Source organism: Mustela nivalis (assembly GCF_964662115.1).
Source record: "Mustela nivalis genome assembly, contig: HAP1_SCAFFOLD_318, whole genome shotgun sequence".
Taxonomy (NCBI): domain Eukaryota; kingdom Metazoa; phylum Chordata; class Mammalia; order Carnivora; family Mustelidae; genus Mustela; species Mustela nivalis.
The window spans coordinates 326,537-346,901 of NW_028136328.1; the positions used below are offsets into that span (position 1 = coordinate 326,537).

General features: G+C 49.8%; 1 pseudogene across 1 annotated transcript; it reads left to right on the forward strand.

Annotated features, from left to right (window-relative positions):
* Positions 1-14,695: 14,695 nt before the first annotated feature.
* On the forward strand, positions 14,696-15,201 carry LOC309857069 (large ribosomal subunit protein eL32 pseudogene; annotated as a pseudogene). Its single transcript has one exon. The product of its transcript is annotated as a large ribosomal subunit protein eL32 pseudogene (transcript).
* The last annotated feature ends 5,164 nt before the right edge of the window (positions 15,202-20,365 follow it).

Sequence of the window (20,365 nt, forward strand, 5' to 3'; positions counted from 1 at the left end):
ACAGCAGGCGGGCTCACTCCTTGGAAGCAGCACGAAATTCAGGACGCGCTGGTTTCTGGGCTTCTGCCCTTCTCATTTCCCATTCTGAGCAGTCTTGTGACTCGTTTCCTCTGAGGAGGCAAAGGAACAGGCAGATTTCCCAGATGCTCAGGGGCCCCTCTGTGTTTGGCTTTGTCGGTGGTTCCTTTGCCATGGCTGGCTGCATTCTGAGCTGTTTGCTTTTTCTCTTAGAGGCTGGACATCCTAAGAGTTTTTTTTTTCTGTGTACCGTGTCAGCAACCCTCGGTAATCATTCAGCAGGGAGGTGTGACCTTGAGAAGCTGAAGATGACCGTAGGCCTTAGGAAGTTAACACGGTTAAATGTTTTATCTTAGGGTTTGTTGTTGGTTTACTCAGCTTAAAGTCTTTTTTGACTGAGAAGTAAGAGGAGAAACATCTTAAAGCTAGAGTTAAATGTATATGCTTGTAATGGGTTTGTGAGCTGAGGTACCTGGGCCCTCGTCATTGGTGTCCACGGTGAGCCACTGCTCCCAGCTTTAGCTCTGTATGGCATTCGGTGGCTCCGGGAGGAGCTGTGCGTCTGGGCGAGCGACAGGGTACGCCTTATGCAGTGCTCCCTAATAGTCAGCCACGTGCCCCTACCACACAGAATTCAGAGAAGGGAGCTTCCTGGAGGGAGGTGGTGTTCAGGCTGTGGGCATGACGGTGACCACAACCAGCGGGCCCCGGTCATAATGTTCCGTTTCATAATCACGCCAAACCTTTGTGAGTACTCCCAGAGAGCCGCGATCACCTCCACTTCACAGAGAAACATGGTTTCGTCTGAGGCGATGAGATTACCTGGGGAAGTGGTAGCCTTCTCTTGAGGGAGACTTGATTAATCAGGGAAGGTCGTGCCTTTTTAGTTTTTTTTTTCGTTACAGCAATCTGAAAACTTTTGCTGTCAGAAATACTTTCGTATTTTTACAGGGAATTGCTTTACAGGGTCTTTTTCTCAGGGCGTACGCAGTTCAGTGAGATCTAATGCATGTTTGGATTTGGATTTGTGTAACCAATCTGCACAGTCGGATAAGAGACAGGAAATCTGCAATGTTATCTCTTTATTTAATCTGTCTCAGCCACTGTGATGAGCGTCGATAGAGCGCTTCTGCAGGCAGCAGGGCTCTGAATCCATGGGGAATCTGGGAGTTGTGTGGGGTCTGGTACTCAGTTTTATTTTATTTATTTAAAGATTTTATTTATTTTATTTGACAGATAGAGATCACAAGTAGGCAGAGAGGCAGGCAGAGAGAGGGACGAGGAAGCAGACTCCCTGCTGAGCAGAGAGCCCGATGCGGGGCTCGATCCCAGGACCCTGAGATCATGACCTGAGCCGAAGGCAGAGGCTTTAACCCACTGAACCACCCAGGCGCCCCTGGTACTCAGTTTTAGAGTTGAAAACTCACCTTTATTTTTAAGAAGTGTGATTGTGTATTTTTTCTTATTAATAAGTAATATATGTACATTTTAGGGAAAAATGATAAAATTTTAAGAAATCCCATAATCCCTCATGACCTTAGCTAATCATAGTTAATCATATTGAGTATATTCTTCATATATCTTAGGTGTCAGCTTGTTGGGTGACCTGCTCTTTAATTATAATTAATATATTGTAGTCGTTTTCCATTTACATTTTTAAATGTCGATTTTAATGAGTCCGTGGTATCACACAGTTTCCTCTGGGTCCGTGTTGTTGCTGCCTCCCTCTTGTATTTGTTCTGCTGTGATAAATATTCTTGAAACCTAAGTCTGTGTGCACATCTGTAGCACAATCCTTAGCAGAAAATGACCGAAGCAGAATTGAATCAAAGACCCACTGTAAGGTTTTTGGTGTCTGTGGTGAAATAGGTCTCCATAAACATATCTACAATGCTCCTGCCGGCTGTGCACAGAAATCCTTAGAAAGTCATGCTCGGAGGACCTGCTCCAGTGTGTGAATCCTGCCCGCCGGGGCTCTTAGAGGACCGTTGCCTTTGGTAAAGCTTGCTGAGGTGTAATACACACACACAGCACATGAGTCCTAGCATGCGGCACGCTGTGTGTAACTACTACCCAGATGAGGATCAGGAACATTCTGAGCACACCAGAGGTTCCCTCCTGCTCCTTCCCAGTCAGTCACTCCCTGCCCCCTGCTTCTCTTCCATCACCAGCGATCAAGTTTGCCTGTTACCTTGCTCTGGTGGTTCGGTTCCTCAGGACATCTGTGGATTCCTTCTTGTTGTCGCGTATGTGGCATCTTCAATTTCGTTATCGTCTGTTGTCTTCCATCACGTAGGTACTGTAGTCAGTTATCCGTTCTCCTGTTAATGGTCTTTTACATGGTATCCAGTTTGGGGCTTCCGAGGATAAGCTGCTTTAGACATTCTTGTGGTTTTGATGGACAGATACATTTCCCTTGATCATGTAAACCTAGGAAAAGGTTTTCCAGGTCCTAGATTAGATGCGGGTCTCCCCTGTCGACCTCGTGGATTGGGTGATGTTTTGCTGAGGCCTGTCTTGTGCATGGCCAGATGTTGGCCACCTCCATTTGGCCTCTCCCCACCAAATGCCCAGTGGCGCCCTTTCCTCCAATTACATCAACCAAACGTTTCTCCAGGCATTGCCATATGTCCCCTGGGGAGCCAAATCACCTGCAGCTGAGAACAACTGCTTAATTTTCTTAAAATTTATTTAAAATTTATTTTTTGAAAAGATTTTATGTATTTATTTGAGAGGGAGGGGAGAAGCAGAGGGAGAGAGAGAAGCCAACTCCCTGTTGAATAGGGATCCCGGTGCAGGCCTGGATCCCAGGACCTTAGGATCATGACCTGAGCCGAAGGCAGATGCTTCACCGACTGAATCCCCTGGTGCTCTGAGAACCCCTGCTTCAGTACATGCTGCCACACTGTGTTCCAGTTCATCCAGCTGCCAGCGATGTGCGGGACATGCCATGTGTTAATTCAGCAACATACTGAACCCTGCTGGGATAAAATGATGAGTGAGACCTGTCTCCTGGGGTCCAGCAGGAGAGACAAAGTAAAGACAAGGAGAAAGAGCCTCTGGGAAGCAGTGGGATCAACGTTAACAGGGATTTATATGGAATTCTGGGGAGGGTCACCTGGTCCAGCGGGGTTGGGGAGGAGGTGGCCCCTCGGATGGAGGTGGCCCCCTGAGCTGCTTCTGGAAGCAGAGATAATGATTACTCAGGTGAAGAGGAAGGAACAGGGCATCTCCAACTCGGGCAAAGGCCAGGAGGAGAGAGAAGGTATGCCACTCTGCCCAGGGGTGAACCCACCCTTTTCCTACCCTGAGCATCCCGACCCGAGGCCTTATATACGAAAATGTCCTGAAACGCGACATGATGTCCTTGTTACCACAGCACAAGTAACTGTAGCTGGGATCCAAGGTCCCATGTTCAGGTGCAGATACAGATGTTTCTGGCATTTTCTAGCGCCCACAGAGAGGGGAATGTGGTCGGCTCGGTGAGATCTATGAACTTAGGATGGAATCTCTGGAGAAGCCCTGAGCTCTGCCCTCGAAAGAAGGAAGAGGGAAAGGGAAAAACTCAACTTCTGTTGGCGGAAAGAGGCACGGTGTTGTCTCGGGGTGGGAGGGATGTCGTACTAAAAGGATAACAGGCTCTGAAAACCCCCTGTAATGTGATGATGATGTTCCGCCCCGACTGGCACGTGGTGCAGAGAGCCCCTCTCCCCTTTTTGAGTTTCAGAAAAAACTTATTACAAAAGTAGGAACCCCGGGCAATAGTTAGCTGTGTGTTTAATAAGCCACTTTACTAAAAAGTTTAGAACTGCAAATCTTGACACTCTCGCTGCGACAGACTCACTCCTTGGCCAGGATATTGGAAACTTCATCTGCTTCCATTTCCAGTTTCTAGGCTCGTGGACACCCCCACCCCATCCCCATTTCTTCTGTGGAAGAGGAGCGATCTTTTACAAATATAGGCTAATCTGATGATTCCCCGCTTAAACCTTCATGTAGCTTCCGGCTGAAACCAAAGGGAATTCCAGAGTCCTTCGCAAGGCCTCCAATGCCGACAGCTGCTCCGCAGCCTTCCTTCCAGTGTCCCCTTAGTCCCCTGTCCTGCTGTCTGCACATAATCTATTCATTTCCGCCTTCATGCCTATGGGGCCCATACCTGGAATGTTCTTCATGGCAGGCTCTGCTTGTTAGTTTGGTCTTGATTCAGATGTCACTGCCTTACCCCATCCCTCTTTGCTGCCACATTTGCTAATATGTTTCCCTTGTGGGATGAGATGCTGGATGTCTTGGTCACAGTTAGGACACGTGAGTCCTCTGTGTTTGTTGAATAAAGGAACTAACAGAAGACCAGATGAACACACAGCTAGATTGTTAAAAATGAGGATGGAATCAGCACCAATGGAGAAATGTCTAAACGTTTTCTACATCCCAAATAGTGGAAGAGAGGTTGGACCACTCTTGAGGGAACGGATTCCCTACTAGGAAGGCAGCGAAGCAAGTCTGGGATGTGTTTTACAGGTTTTCTGTCCTGCATAGAAAACTGAACTTGGCCTCGGAGGAACTCTACAATCTTGGGCTTCTGCGGCCTGCCCACTTCCTAAGAGCTAGAGACCCCCAGACAAAAGCCTATTAGAAATCTGAAGGGAAGCCAGCCTCTTGTAACCTTTTATCTGTTTAACAAGTACTTCTGTGTCCTGTACTATGTGCATATAGTGTTCTAAGATCTTCATTTTTTTTAAGATTTTATTTATATATTTGAGAGAGAGAGAGAGGGTAGGAAGTGAAGAGGGAGGGAGAGGGACATGCAGACTCCTCGCTGAGCAAGGAGCCTGACACGGCCCTATCCCAGGACCCTGAGATCATGACCTGAGCTGAAGTCAGATGCTTACCCACTGAGCCACCCAGGTGCCTCTAAACATTTTGTAACGTGTGTGCTCCTCAAAACAATCTTGTGAGGTATTATTATCCTCATTTTTAGTATAAGGAAACTGAGTCAACGATTGGTCAAGTGATCTCGGGTGAAAGAGTTCCTTTGATTAGGGCTCGAGGAAACCCCATCCTTACGGCGTGAATGTGGAACACAGTATATCTGTTCAGATCTGCTACTTAATGGTATTTCCCTTGTGAGGGGCCCTTGAAGGCCAGTGTCATTCTCCAGATCTGTCTGACCTGCTGCCTCTCTTCCTGGTGGCGGCACCTCGTTACTCAGCACCCTTTGTAGTGAGACGGGACCGCTGCCTGGATTCAGCGCGGTGGAAAATGAGCCCAAGTTTGGGCTCCACTCTCAGGCCTGGCCGCGGGGAGGCCCCTGGGAGCCACACGTCAGGGATGTTGGGGGCCGGCAGGCAAAACGACCTCGTATCGAAATCACCATTTGGAGAAAAGCTGCTCCTGCATCAGCCACAGCTCTCAGGGATTAAAGGCTTTTTGGCCAGAAATGAACTTCTTCCCCTGTTGGTTCTTGGTACGTTTGGTGGGGGGTGTTAGAGGAGCCGGGTTTGCAGACACAGATGCTGAAGAAAAGCGGATTCCTCCGGGGAAGTGTATTCAGAGCAGTAGGGCCCACGCGGCATTGCTGCGTGGGGACTCCTGAGGGGCTATGAGGGAAGACAACCCAGAGGATAAAAATCGATTGCCTGTCTCCTTGCTGCGACATTCCCACGGTAATTTTGGGAGCGGCCACGGAAGGGTGCCGGGAAGCCACGTGCATCCTGCGCTCTGGAGATGGGTGCTGAACCGCACGTCGGTGGTTCGAGGATGTAGACAGTTTGGAAGGGGCTAGGGGGTCAGTTTATGGCTGGAGAGGACCTGGGGCAGGAGGCCTGGGCTGTGCGTGGGCTCCCCCTGTGACTTTGCACCAAGGGGCTCCTTCCCAGGGTTCTGAGGGTCAGGAAAGATGTGCGGGGAAGCCCAGAGCTGCTGGCTCATTCTGGGGAGCTTTATCTTTCTTCCTTTAAACTCCCTCTGTCCCGTGTGGCCATAATGCACATGATGGCTTTTGTGCTACTTAGGAGATTTTCAGACCTTTGCAGCAACCAGGAACCTTAAAGAGGGCAAACCCAGGGTACCTATATGAGGCAGGGGAAAGCAGGCGCTTTCTTTGAAGTTGGGAGTGGGAGGGCCCCAGAGTCCCCCACCCCACCCCAGGGTGCTTCCACACCCCATCCCGCTCAGTTCCTCATACTCTAATGTGAAGGACCTTTGGCTGGGACCTGGGTCAGGAGGGGAGAGAGGCCTCTGAGAGGCACCCAGTCCTTTTCTGAGATGGTGAAGAGGACACTGATAAGTCAATGATATTCTGGTGTTTCAAAGCCACCCAAAAGTGTCTATGGCAAAGTGATTAAAAATTGAATTATTTTGGGGCTTCCTGGGTGCCTCAGTTGGTTAAGCATCTGCCTTCGTTCAGGTCATGGTCTCAGGGTCCTGGGATCGAGCCCCAAATCGGGCTTCCTGCTCAGTGGGAGAGTCTGCTTGTCCCTCTGCTTATGTGCTCTGTCTCAACAAATCACAATTTTTTTTTAATTTTAAAGATTTTTATTTTATTATTTTGGATGGAACTGAAATGGGAGGACACCTGTTTCCTTCTTCAGGAAACTGTTACAAAAAGAAGATCATGGATTGGGAGAGAGGATGATTTTCTAGGAAGAAAAAAGGTAAATAAGTGTAATTTTCTAAAAGTGGTGACACTCTTGCTTGTAGATGTTCCTCCTGCATTTTGGGAAGTTGGAGAATCCGTAATACTTTCAATTAAAGTTTTCCTGAGAATCCCCAGCTGACTTTGGGGGTGGGGGGCATTGTCCTTTGTGCAGATTTTGAGCTTCTGTGAGTGAGCAGACCTCCACTCCAGAGTGACATAAAAAGCAATCTGCACCTCCTTCCTGATTTGTCTGTAATGAAACTTGCTTTCCTCAGGTCCCAGCATTCGAGGCAGATAAATATGTTCCCTTTCGTTGGCTCTTACTCATACTTCAGCAAGATTTCCCATGTGCTTTCCTTGGCTGGCTGGGAAACTGGACCACAATTTATGGGATCTTAGGGGACAGGCGCATAGAATTCCAGTGGGATCCCAGAACAAAACCTAATTGTAGATTAGAGACCATTGCGGTGTGAAGCTTTTCTTTGAGATCGAAAGAGGTGCATGTTATGCAAATATTAGCAAGTGTAAGTTCACACTGTCTATTGAAAATTCATAGACTCATTATGGTCACGAAGGCTGGAAGATAAGTAGATTTTGGGAAAGATGCAGGTAAATTCAGGGAGGTGGCAAATTACCCCAGGGAAAGTAGAATGGCTAAAGAGTATGGCCCACACTTTTTTTTTTTTTAAAGATTTTATTTATTTGCCAGAGATAGAGAGAGAGAGTACACACAAGCAGGCAGAGAGGCAGGCAGAGGCAGCAAGAGAAGCAGGGTCCCTGCCGAGCAAGGAGCCCGATGTGGAACTTGATCCCAGGACCTTGGAATCATGATCCGAGCCGAAGGCAGCAGCTTAACCAACTGAGCCACCCAGGCGTCCCTGGCCCAAACTTTTTTTTTTTTTTTAAGATTTTATTTATTTATTTGACAGAGAGAAATCACAAGTAGATGGAGAGGCAGGCAGAGAGAGAGAGGGAGGGAAGCAGGCTCCCTGCTGAGCAGAGAGCCCAATGCGGGACTCGATCTCAGGACCCTGAGATCATGACCTATGCCAAAGACAGCGGCTTAACCAACTGAGCCACCCAGTCGCCCCCTCGCCCAAACTTTTTTAAAAGATTTTATTCACTTATTTGACACACAGAGAGCCAGAAAGCACAAGTTGGGGGAATGGCAGAGGGAGAAGGAGAAGCAGGCTCCCCGCTGAGCAGGGAGGCAAATGTGTGGGACTGGATCCCAGGAGCCTGGGATCATGACCTGGGCTGAAGAAAGACACTTAACTGACTGAGCCACCCAGGCGCCCCCTGGCTCCAACTTCCAAAGATGGTGTATGAGATACCTTTGGTGCGAAGGAATGAAGATCAGCAACTGTCCTTGATTCTGCTTCTCAGGAAGGCATTGGGATGTGGTGCCCAGGACTTTGGAGACAGACACACGCGTGGTGCCCTCCGGCTCTGCCGCTAAAGCAACACCTTCCAGAGGGCAGCTGCAGGCACCGGGTGGCGTCACACAGGGTCAGTCCCGGGAGGCACTCAGCCATGTACCCCTTCCTCCATCCTGCTGGGGTTAAAAAAATTACCTATATATATATATAAAAAGAACCAGAATCGTGGGAATGAATGAAAAATAAAGGTTTTCCTATGAAGTAGTGGTAGTTCTCTTGTAGTACTTTTTTTCTCTCTCCCTCTCTCTCTTTTTTTTTTTTTTTTCTTTCTTGGTTTGTTTTCTGGGGAAGGAGCCTGCCATGTGGGTTTTCAGTCAATGATGTTCCCTGACTTAAGTCCTACTGCCCCCCTCAAGGGGGTGGGCTCTGAGGAAACCTTTTTTTTTTTTCAGGCTTTTGTTCTCTGGCGGTTTTTTGTTTGTTCACTTTTTTTTTTCTCACTTTGACCGCTTTTGATGGTTTTTGTAGTTTTAGAGGAAAACAAACCGCACCCTGATCCTCTCTCTCAGAGAGAAGCCTCAGTCTGGCTACAGAGCCCAAATAAGTTCCCCCTTGGCCGCTGGCAGAGCAGGTTCCAAGTCGCTGTCCCTGGGGATGGAGGTTCTTTTGCTTGTACCCAAAAGCATGGCAGCAGCAGCTTTGGGCACCTCTAGACTGCTAGAGAGGTTCCAAGCAGCAATCGCACACTGAGATTTTCCCGCTGGCCCAGGCTGGGAGTGCCCCGTCTTTCTGGGTCTAAGAGCGCCCACCTTGCACGCACCAATTTCAGGGAAGGCAGAGGTTCGCGCGGGTCTCAGGCTCTGAGAACTGGGCACAGGTCCTAGAGCACCAGGCTGGGCCTTCACGCACCTCTCTGGGGCGAGAGTTTGGTGCAGGCTCTGAAACAAGGGCGTGTATCAAAGGGCACCTGCTGGGCCTTTATACCTCTCTCAGGGGAGTATCTCAGGCTCTATAGCAGGACTCTTGCATTCTGCCCCCTGGTGTGGCTCCCATCCCCTCACAGGAAACGGACCCCATGCATTCTCCCTGCGCTGGCAGCTTAGGGACCAAGAGCTGGTTTCTCTGCCGCACTCTCTGCCTCAGCGCCACGGGAGGCTGTCCTGGGACCAGGGACTTAAGCCCTTGTCCCTAGCCGCCCCGATTCCCACAATTTCCCCAGAGATGCTTTGCTCTTTTGGAGTGCTTTCAACCAGTCTCCGAGTTAATGCTGGTCCCCAGACGCAGGGCACTCTCGCTTGTATTGGGGTATTACTTTCCAACTGGTTGCCTCTGGTAGCTCCCTCCCCCTTTTGTTTATCTTCTGATATCAGTTCACAGTTCCCACTCCGCTTTACCTGCCCACTGGCTTCTTCTCCCCCTGTAGAGATCCAGACATGTATAATTCTTATCTCAGGCTGATTTCATGGGTGATTGGAGTTCATGGGTGATTGGTAGGTAATCAGCTCATTTTGGGGCACAAGTTGAAAAGACACCTCCTCCTACTTCCACGCCATTTTGTCCCCCCTCTTAACTTTTTTTTTTTAATTTTATTTGACAGCACAAGTAGAGGGAGAGGATGAAAGAGAAGCAGGATCTTCACTGAGCAGGGAGCCAGATGCAGGGCTGGATCCCAGGACCCTGGACAGATGCTGTACTGAGGGAGCCACCCAGACACCCTTTTAGACCTAGGATGCAGGTAGGAGAAACAAGCCAGGGGTTCCTTGGCCCAACACTAATGACCATGGCTCAGACAAATCCATCTTCCACTGCAGGCTTCCAGATACTCTGCGAAGGAGACATTCCCCTTCCTGTCCCTGAATGCTCTGCCAGTTCAAGGCAGATCCATGTTTCTGAGGGTTCCTCTTTGGTCATTCTGTCAGGGACAGCCAAGAGGGCTCCAAGCCTGTGTGGACCCCAGGCCTGGGGATCCCAGCCCTGAACTCTTTGCTCTGCCCTTGATGACCCCAGAATAGATCAATTCAGCAACTGTCAATCCATGCCAGGCCAGGGAACAAACACAGCAGTACACAAGATCAACTCGCCTTGGTCCCAGGAGCCTGGATTCCCCAAGGAGGGCTTCACCTGGTCTCTGAAGGGGATTCCAGGGGTTCCAAGATGGCCATGGGTGGAGCCCACCAGGTAGAGAGGCCCCTGGAGAGTGTCCACTGGCACTGAGCAGACGGAAGATCCGCTCAGGCCTTCCCTCGCGGCTCCACTGTGCCCTGGGGAGAGAAAAGGGCCAGCCACACTGCACCAGGGCCGCAGCTCGGCTGCCCAGGAGCGGCAGCGGGCCTAGCCTGGAGCTCAAGCAGGGGCAGGGAGGCTGGGACTGGGCGGGGGACTGGGGTCCTGGACTCAGTAGAAGAGCAGCAGGAGCCGGCAGGGGGCGCAGCCAGGCCCCTCACTGGACAGGACAGACAGGAGGCTGGGCGAGGGCGCGCGGGTCTGCAGAGGCCTGCACCACTGTTTGCCTCCCCCCACACGCCACAGCTCGCCCGCAACTGCCTGCCCCGCCCACCGCCTTCTGTGGGCCCAGCGAACTCACTGAGCAAGTAGTGCCTCCCGGGGAGGCAGGGGTTCTGGGCTGGCAGGGCAGGGCGCTGGGGAGTGCATTGGTGCCCTGCTGACTCAGGCACTGAGGGGCTGGGGAGGGGTAGGGGCGCTAGGGAGAGAGGGAGGCTATGTCCCTCCTGCCCGCTGCCACCTGCTGCTTCGTCCAAGGGAGCAGGAGGGGGGCCTGGCGGACAGGTTCCTGCTGGCCTGGTGCTCCTATGCCCCATAGCCCTTGCCCCACAGCCCTTGCCCCACAGCCCTCGCTCCACTTCTCGGTATCCAGGGAACCCGTGGGGCCCTATTGACATCAAGGGGCCCAGCACCACTGGGCTCGTCTGGCCCCCGGAGAGACGCCTGTGCTGACAGGCTTCTTTTCCAGAACTTGATGGAAAATTTTGTCCCTCAGAATCGCCGGGCTCCCCAGCCCGAGAGGAGCTGGCTCCGCGCGGCCTGGGCCCCACTGGGCCCCCTCCACCTCAAGTGTCTTTTACCCAGGAGCCCCAGGATACCATTCCTTTCTGGCCCATGGACCCCTTCCCCCCACCCCACCCCCACACCTCTACTTTGGGCCTGAAACCACCCTGGGTTCACTTCCATCTCCGGCCCCCTACCCCACAGGTCCTTGTACAACTCTAGGCCTGACCCCTGGCCCGTCTCACCTCTGGGGTCACTGAAACCCTTCCACTAGGGGGCCACTGGCATCTGCCATCCCAGACTCCCGGGACTCCCCTCCACCTTGGAGCTCCCTACCCTGTTTCCTCTAGGAACTGCTGTGCCTAGAGCACCGAAACCCCACATTCTCAAGCCAGCTGTCTTCGGGCCAGGGGCTCAGGTATCCTCAGGGACCCTCCTTTCCGGGGCACATACTCCTCTCTGTGCAGGAGAGACCAGAGAGAGCAGCTTGGGGATCCTTCACTCCAGCTGGATGGAGGGGCAGAAGCTGGGGTGTGTGTGAGGGGCTGCTCACAGGTGGCCTCCCTGGGTAAGGAGCTTCCAGGAGGAAACTTCAGGGCGAGGCCATGATGTGGAACCCTCAGGAAGCACTGGCTGCACAGACTCCAGGCTCCTGGCTTGGGCAGTGGGCATTTAGTGGCCAGAGCCCTACAGGACCAACCCCGTCCAAACCCATCCCACCCTGGCTGGCTTTTTTGTCTTGAATTTGCACAGCAACCTTTTCTCCAGTATGAAATTGAAAGCTTTGCTTTGGAAAGTTTTGTGTCCAGGAGGCTCCTGGGCATCCACTTACTTTATTTCCGGAGGCTAGTTGAGGAGGGTGGAGTCTTTGGGACCTTAACAGCAGGTCTCCTGATCCTTCCTGACTTCCTTTTTTTTTTTTTAGATTTATTTATTTGAGAGAGAGAGAGAGATAAAGAGCACACCACGGAACACATGCAGGCACAGGTGAATGGGCCAGGTGAATGGACCTGTGCCAAAACAAAGAGTCAGATGCTCAACCAGCTGCAACCACCACCCCCCGTCCACCTTTTACAGATGGGTTACATCTACCCACTGTTAGGTGCTTTGCCTGGACCCGGCTAGTCTTACAGCAGTCCTAGGACACTGTCTCTTGCCCAGTGTCTCTGGTCAGTACCAACCCATGCCTCAAGTGTGGGAATGACTTCTTCCTGACTCCTTTTTTTTTTTTTAAGATTTTTTATTTTATTTTATTTATTTGACAGAGAGAGATCACAAGTAGGCAGAGAGGCAGGCGGAGAGAGAGAGAGGAGGAAGCAGGTTCCCTGCTGAGCAGAGAGCCTGATGCGGGACTCGATCCCAGGACCCTGAGATCATGACCTGAGCCAAAGGCAGCGGCTTAACTCACTGAGCCACCCAGGCGCCCTTCCTGACTCCTTCTTTTTTTTTTTTTTTTTAAGATTTTATTTATTTATTTGACAGAGAGAGATCACAAGTAGGCAGAGAGGCAGGCAGAGAGAGAGAAGAGGAAGCAGGCTCCCTGCCGAGCAAAGAGCCCGATGCGGGACTCGATCCCAGGACCCTGATATCATGACCTGAGCCGAAGGCAGTGGTTTAACCCACTGAGCCACCCAGGTGCCCTTCCTGACTCCTTCTTAACTCCCTGTCCAGCCTGGGTTGCCCACCCCCCTCCAGGCTGTCCTAGTTGTATATATTGGATCTCTGTAGATTGTGGGCACCATCAGATCCTCACCTGTTGTGGCCGGCGCAACAAATCAACCAGGAACATGAGGGTAAGAGGGTGAAGAAAAGAAATCGAGAAGCAAAGAGATGGGGGGCAGGAGGAGCACTGAGGAGGATGTCCAACAGTGCTAAGTTTATTCAAAGCATTAAGGCCATATATATAGTGACATTACATCTGTGTTTAGTTAAGCAACTACGGTTGCTCATGACGCCAAATGGCTGATGCCAGTACAAATACAGCAAACCTGAAAGTAATTTATGGGCTGTACTAAGGCAGCAAGGACCAGCAACGGACATTTTAGCCCAACCGAATTGTTCTCATTTGTTTAGTAAGCGTGTGGGAAGTCACGTAGACGAGCGCACAACACATAGCACAGACTCTTTCCCAGTGCTACTGAACTTTTCCCGTCCTAAACCTTTTGTTAGGTTATTTGGACTTTAAAGGAGGCACAAGTCAGGGTCTGGTTTGGTTCTCGTCTCAAGCCTTATTGCGGCCTCCCACACTCACCGAAATGAGAACATGGCTCAGGGTTATGGAGTGAATATACCCTTTAGGAAACATTAAAGGACATAGCATAACTGGTCCGGGGTCACCCAGCCTGTGAGAGGCATGGGTGAGATTCAGACTGCACTGGGTGCCACAGCCATTTTCAGCTCACCTTAGTGTCCAACCTGGTCCCAGAAGGTTCCTGCTCAGGACTTTGCTTTGTGCTGAGCTGGGCTTGCTTCCTGCCTTTGAAGCCATTTTCACAGTGTATCCCCAGCCCACCCTCTCACATTGAGCATCAGGGCTGCCTTGGCTGGCCTCTGTTGATCGTGCCATTCCTCTCAATCCCTCTGTCACCCCTCCGGCCCACTGTCCTACTGCCCTCTGTCCGGTGGGCCAAGTTCTGAGTTTCTTACCTGCACTTCCTCTTAACTGTGCTCTGTTGAAATCCTCTCTAACAGGGAAGACCTGCTTATCAGAGCAGCTTGATTTGGAATCCATCTCCCCTGGAGGTCAGAGCTTCTGACCATCATGTCCCCAGCCTCAGCACTGGGGATGCCTGCCCAGCCTATTCTGGGTGCTCGTGGAGCTCTGGGATCTTGGAGAAGATTTGCCATGAAAATAAGCATTTATACATAACACGGAAGAGAAGATTTGAGGAAATTGAGTGAGTGTCATTTGGTAATGTTTGTGTTAGGATGGTTCTGAAATTTCTGGGCCCTGAGTTACCAAGAACCCTAGGTTGCCCAGCTGGAAGGACCTCAGATAGATCAGCTGGGCTCCTCACCTCATTTGACAGATGGGAAGTTGAGGCCCAGAGCTTAGTGCCACAGAGCAGGAGTGAGGAGAGATGTTAGTGACAGGAAGAAACCATAGGGTAAGCACAAAGTGGCTGAGCCTGGTCTTTGTTTATGCAAATGAGTTGCTAAAACAGTGGGCCTGAGGCTGCTGACTCTATCTAGTGGCCAGCAAGAAGTAACACCAGCCCACACCTTCTGAGGTTTAACTCCTGCCAGGAATGATTCTCAATGTTTTATTTGTGGGCACCTGGGTGGCTCAGTTGTTCAGCTGAGGTTATGCTCCCAGGGTGCAGGGATCTAATCCTCACCAGGCTTCCTGCTCAGTGGGAAGCCTGCTTCTCCCTTTCACACTCCCCCTGTGTGTGTTCCCTCTCACCCTGTCTCTCTCTCTCTGTCAAATAAATAATAAAATCTTAAAACAAGAACAACAACACCAAAATGCTTTATTTGCCTTAGGAGATAGGGTCTGTTATGGCTACCATTTTAATGCATGGAAATATGGGCACAGGGGAGCTAAAGGAGTCCAAGGTCACACAGCTTGCAAGTGGAGGAGCCAAGATTTGAACCTTGGGCAGCCTGCCTCCAGAACCTGTATCATTTTTTCCCCTTGTGTATGTTATTTTTAAAAACCTTTCCCTGGGCTCTCTTCTTCGGCGCTGCCTGCGGAGGTGGCAGCCATCTGTTACTGGGCATCATGGCTGCCCTCAGACCTTTGGTGAAGCCCAAGATCGTTAAAAAGAGGACCAAGAAGTTCATCCGGCACCAGTCAGACCGATATGTCAAAATTAAGCGCAACTGGCGGAAGCCAAGAGGCATTGACAATAGGGTGCGCAGAAGATTCAAGGGCCAGATCTTGATGCCCAACATTGGTTACGGGAGCAACAAGAAGACAAAGCACATGTTGCCCAGTGGCTTCAGGAAGTTCCTAGTGCACAACGTCAAGGAGTTGAAGTGCTGCTGATGTGTAGCAAATCTTACTGTGCAGAGATTGCTCAAAACGTCTCCTCCAAGAACCGCAAAGCTATTGTGGAAAGAGCAGCCCAGCTGGCAATCAGAGTCACCAATCCCAATGCCAGGCTGCGCAGTGAAGAAAATGAATAGACAGCTTGTTGTGCACGTCATATTTGTATTAATAAAAGCATAAAACTAAAAAAAACAAAAAACCAAAAAAAAACCTTTCTCTGAATTCTAACAGAGATGTGTAAACATTGTTAAGCATGTAGTTTATTGATCATCACAAAGCTTAGGTTCTGAAGCATTGCAGCAAGCTGGGGTGGGCTTTGATGTCAGACCTGGTTGGAATCCAGTTTCTGGTGCTGCATGACCTTAGGTGACTTACTCAGCCTCAGTTTCTGCACTGAGTTTGGCAGCCGTGTGATGAGTAGATCGTGTGACAGTGCCTAGAGGGTTTGGTGCCTGGCGAGTGTTTAATAAATGGTTTTCTCTTCTTAATAATAAAGATTCTAAGTTGTGTTGGTTTTGTTAAGCAGTCCGAATACCTTCCTCATCGGTCAGTTGCCTGTCAGTCGCCTTGTAGGTACTTGTGAGGAGTCACTTTGGTAAGTCACTATATATAGCTGAAACATTTGGGGGTAGTTGGGGGACACCCCCCCCTGCCCCCACTGCCCCTGCATTGAAAGTCTGTAATTTAAAATGTTCGACCTGTGCCTGTTTTTTTTTGTTTTTTTGGTTTTTTTTTTTTAAACATAACAACTTTGGGACAGTGAAAGTTATGTCTTCTCCTTAGGGTTGTGACGGAGCCTTTGGGGACCTGTAACAGCTTACTTCCAGTTTCTGTCTGGCATGCTGATGGGCCAGAACTTATTTTAACAACATTCCATCACATGCCAGGCACCTGGAAGGAGGAATATGTTGAACTTCTCGGAAATTATTTTTTGGAACTGTTTTTATCCTGAGGAATAACCCATTTAAAAATTGAATGATCTTTATGGTTGACTTTTCCACTCTACATAATGCAAACTGAAAAACTCGTTGTTTTCAGCTGCTTCTGCAGCAGTGGGAAGAGCAAGCCTGTGGGGTCCTCCCCAGGTTGGCCCCAGCACAGAGCTGCATCATTCTACACACCCCTCATGCCTTGTCTCCTTGTCTGTGAGGTGGTAATGATGGTGCAGGGAGCTCCAGGGGTTGTCGTGAAGGTTACAGAGATGGGGGGTGTAAACTTTGAACAGTGTGCCCCACATAAAATGCAGATCTGGTGAGCAGAGGCAGCTGCTCACATTAATTGTTGATGCCAAGGCACTGGAGTTCCACAACAGCCTATGCCTTTCTTTCCTGGGTCCTTTTTGTCTCAGCCACCACCTTAGAGAAAGTGACTCAGCAAGGTGCTTGTGGAGCCCTCTACAAATCCAGCTAATTCACACAGGCGATGCCCTGGAGATAAGGGGGTTTTCCTGGGTGGTAGGACCCCATTTCAGAGGCTTAACTAGCCGGTTTCTCCTAACTGGTCGTGTCGTCCAGGGTCAAGATGAAGGCCTGCCAGGAGACTGGTGGTCTCACCAGAGTTTTCCACTGGAAGCATGAAGGACCCCATGGGGCTTCGTGCAGAATGACATGGGTGTTGGAGGGAGAACAGGGGGGACATCGCCTGTACCATCATGGGCAGGTCACTATATCTGGCTCACGCCGGCTTTCTTCCCATCTGGGAAATGGCAGAAGACCATGCTTTTTCACAGGAGGGATGAGGGTTTAGGGAGGTATTTGATGACTGTGTTGGGGCTGCATGAGTAACAGAGTTGACGGAGGGGCCTTGGAGTCACAGACTTGGGTTCAGGCCCCTGCTGCTGCCACATAAAAGTAGAACGCTTGGGTAAGCCATGGACCTCAGTGTCCTCCTCTGTGCACTGTGGATAATACCTAGCATGTAGGTCTGTGAGGGGTACAAAATAGAAGGCCATATTAGGAGCTTAGAGCAGAGTCTGGTACTCACTAGATTGTAGTTTTATGGAGATACTCTGGCATCACTGGTGTTGCAGACCTGGTCCTACCCTCTGGAACCTTTGGCTGTGTGACAGATGGCTTATGAGGCCGTGGCTGACAGAAAGAAGCGGTGTCTGTCTTTTCTTAAGATTAAGGGTACAGAGGGGTGCCTGGTGGCTCAGTCGTTGAAGCATCCAACTCTTGGTTTCAGCTAAGGTCATGATCTCAGGGTGGTGGGATTGAGCCCTGAGGTGTGCTCTGCTCTCAGTGTAGAATCTGCTGGAGGTTCTATCTCCCTGTATTTGTGTGTGTGTGCTCTCTCTGTATCTCTCTCTCTGTCTATCTCTCCCTAAAATAAATGAAGCTGTAAAAATAAATAAATACATACATGCATAAGTTAATTAATTATGGGTACAGAAATCAGTGATGGAGCTTGGCTGATGGGACGCTTGGCAGCAAAGATAGGTGCACCCTGCTTGAAGGCTCGGGGGTAGCTGCGGTGTCACCAGTGGTGATGGGGGCGTGAGGAAGAAGCCTCTTGCAGCATCCAGAGGAACTTAGATGGGGGGGGGGGGTTCCAGGGAGTAAATGCCCATGGGTAGGAAGCATCTTCAAATGAATGTCAGAGGGTGTCCTCATGGATGGGGAGGCACCCTTTCTCCCTGAAGCTGCCCACGAGTGGAGGTGTGCCTGCTGGGGACATAACTAAATCATTGGGGTTTAGCCTCCTAAGCTGTTAATTTATGAAGATGTGGCCAAGACCTTGTCTCACTGCTTTTTAAAGAGAAGTAAATTAAACTGCTGTTTGGGATGGTGTTGTCTTCAAAAGGCTCATTCAGAGTCAGTGGCAGAGCTGCTGTGGGCTTTCCAACTTGTCTTGAAAGCCTGGTCCAGGCAAGGGTGAGGGATATTCCCATCTCTTGGGGTCTCTTGCCCTCTCTGTTTATGGCAGAACGTGGTTTTGTGACTGGTAAATAGACAGGCATCCTGTGCAGATCCTTCAGCTCTTCGTGTGGCTGCAGTAGAGGAAATTCCCATTCACTGGGCATAGACTGTGGCTGGACGGGCGGTGTGGCGGGGCTCTCACTGAGCATTCTCCTTTCACGTAATCCCCGACCAGATATGAATTTTGTGGTGTTGCCACTTTCCTGCTGGCCAGGAGGGAAGTTGAAGCCCAGGAAAGTTACACTTTCTCGCTGTGGTAAGCGGCAGAGCCATGTCAGCCGGTCCAGGCCCTGGCTTTCAGGTCTGTTTGCTGTGAGCATTTCCTCTTGTGTTTCCAGCTTTTGGCCTGTTTGACCTATCAAACTACTGATGGTGTATTGATAATTCTAATACTCTCGACATTGTGAAAGATGAGCTCTTCACTTTGTGCTAGAAATGTTTCTTGCTGTATTTTTCTTTTAATTAAAAAAAAAAAGTCAAAGTCCCACGTTTCTGCCCATTTGAATCTCCCTGAGTCTCCCTGTTGTGAAGTGGTTGGGTTTGGGGATTTCTAGGGCAGGGGCCTAGTTGGTGGTGGCTTTGCCTGGAGGAGCCCATGGCTCAGGACTTAGAGTGGGGACTGGAGCAGTGTGAACTGTGGCCTGAAAATGTGTTCATGTGTGCTGAGGTGGTGCCCAGATTCTTTTGGAGGATGAACTGAGGTTTTGATCAGTAGGTTAGAGAAACACTTGATGGAATAACACTGATAATTTTGTTTTTGTATTCAATCCTAATTTTGTGTTTTCGTTTTCGTGTAGTGCAGTGTGCTCTTTGTTCTAAGAAAAAATTGGCAATCAATTCATACAGTATCATGATTTAATAATCCTTCCTCACTCACCGGGTCATATTTCAGGTTTTTATATGTAGTTTTTATATCTGTAGTTCTGTTTCTGAATTCTGCATTTTGATTCATTCCTTCATTTTTAAATTTCTTATTTTAAAGATTTTATTTATTTGAGAGAGAGAGAGAATGAGCTAGGAGCAGGGGCAGAGGGAGAAGGAAAGGGAGACTCCTCAGTGAGCATGGAGCCTGATGTGGGTCTCAGATCCCAGGTCTCTGAGATCAGGACCTGACCCACAGGCAGATGCTTAACAGACTGAGCTACCCAGGTGCAGCCACATTCCTTCATATTTTTATTTTTACTCCAGTGCTGCACTGTTTGGCTGGTTGCTTCAGTTTCTGGGAGGGAGGGAGATGACCCCCTCCCCTGTTCTTCTAACAAGTTTGCTTTTGCTGCGTTGACTGGAGAAGGGCCAGGCTTCCTGAAGATGAGTAGGATGATTCAGTGACACCCAAAAGGCAGTGGCTATCATTGTTCCCACTGTGCTTCAACAACTTCACCCACTGACTCTTTGATGATGGCAGCCACCAGCAAATCTTCTGCAGAGGACTGCTGCCTTGGGATGCTTTTCTTGTGGTGCTGGACTTCATTCCCCCTGGCAGCCAGTACAGCTAGGATTAGAACCTAGGAAAAGTCCCATTAGAACCCAAGAAAGTGGGGTGCCTGGGTGGCTTAATCGATTGTCTGCCTTTGGCTCAGTTCATGGTCTTAGGGTCCTGAGATCAAACCCTGCACTAGTGTCCGTGCTGGCTGTGGAACCTACTTAAAATCAAACAAACAGAAATCAGCCCAAGAAAGTACCATCCTTTGTGTTGTTCTATACTGTGGATCAGATTTTATTTTTCTTTTCTTTTTTTTCTTTCTTCTTTCTTTTTAAAGATTATTTATTTGTCAGTGAGAGAGCACAAGCAGGGGGAGCAACAGGCAGAGGGAGAGGCAGGCTTCTGGTTGGGTAAGGGGTCTGATGCCGGACTTGATCCCAGGACCCTGTGATCATGACCTGAGTCATGTTAGGCTGCTGCCTAACAGACTGAGCCAACCAGGCATCCCCCAGGATCAGACTTCAATAACCCTACCAGATTTCTTTAGCTTTGACATTTTAAAGGACAATGAAAGCTAGCTAAACCTACACCAGGATTCTGCATCTGCTGGGGCTGTGCTGTCTGGGCCTATGTGCCTCCTGTTCTTCTAACCCCATCAATTCCACCCATGTTTTAGCCAGTGAACTGTAGGCAGGTGTGGGTGTGTCACTGAAAGCTTTGACTCGTCATTCATATCTTTATTGTAAGCTTATAATCTTTATTTTTTTCTTTTTTTTGGGGTAAGATTTTATTGATTTGTTTTTTTATGAGAATGAATGGGGAGCAGAGGCAGAGGGAGAAGCAGACTCCCTGCTGAGCAGGAAGTCTGACATAGGGCAAGATCCCAGGATTATTTATGACCTGAGCCCAATGCAGATGCTTAACCGACTGAGCCACCCAGGCGCCCTGAGCCCAATGCAGATGCTTAACCGACTGAGCCACCCAGGCGCC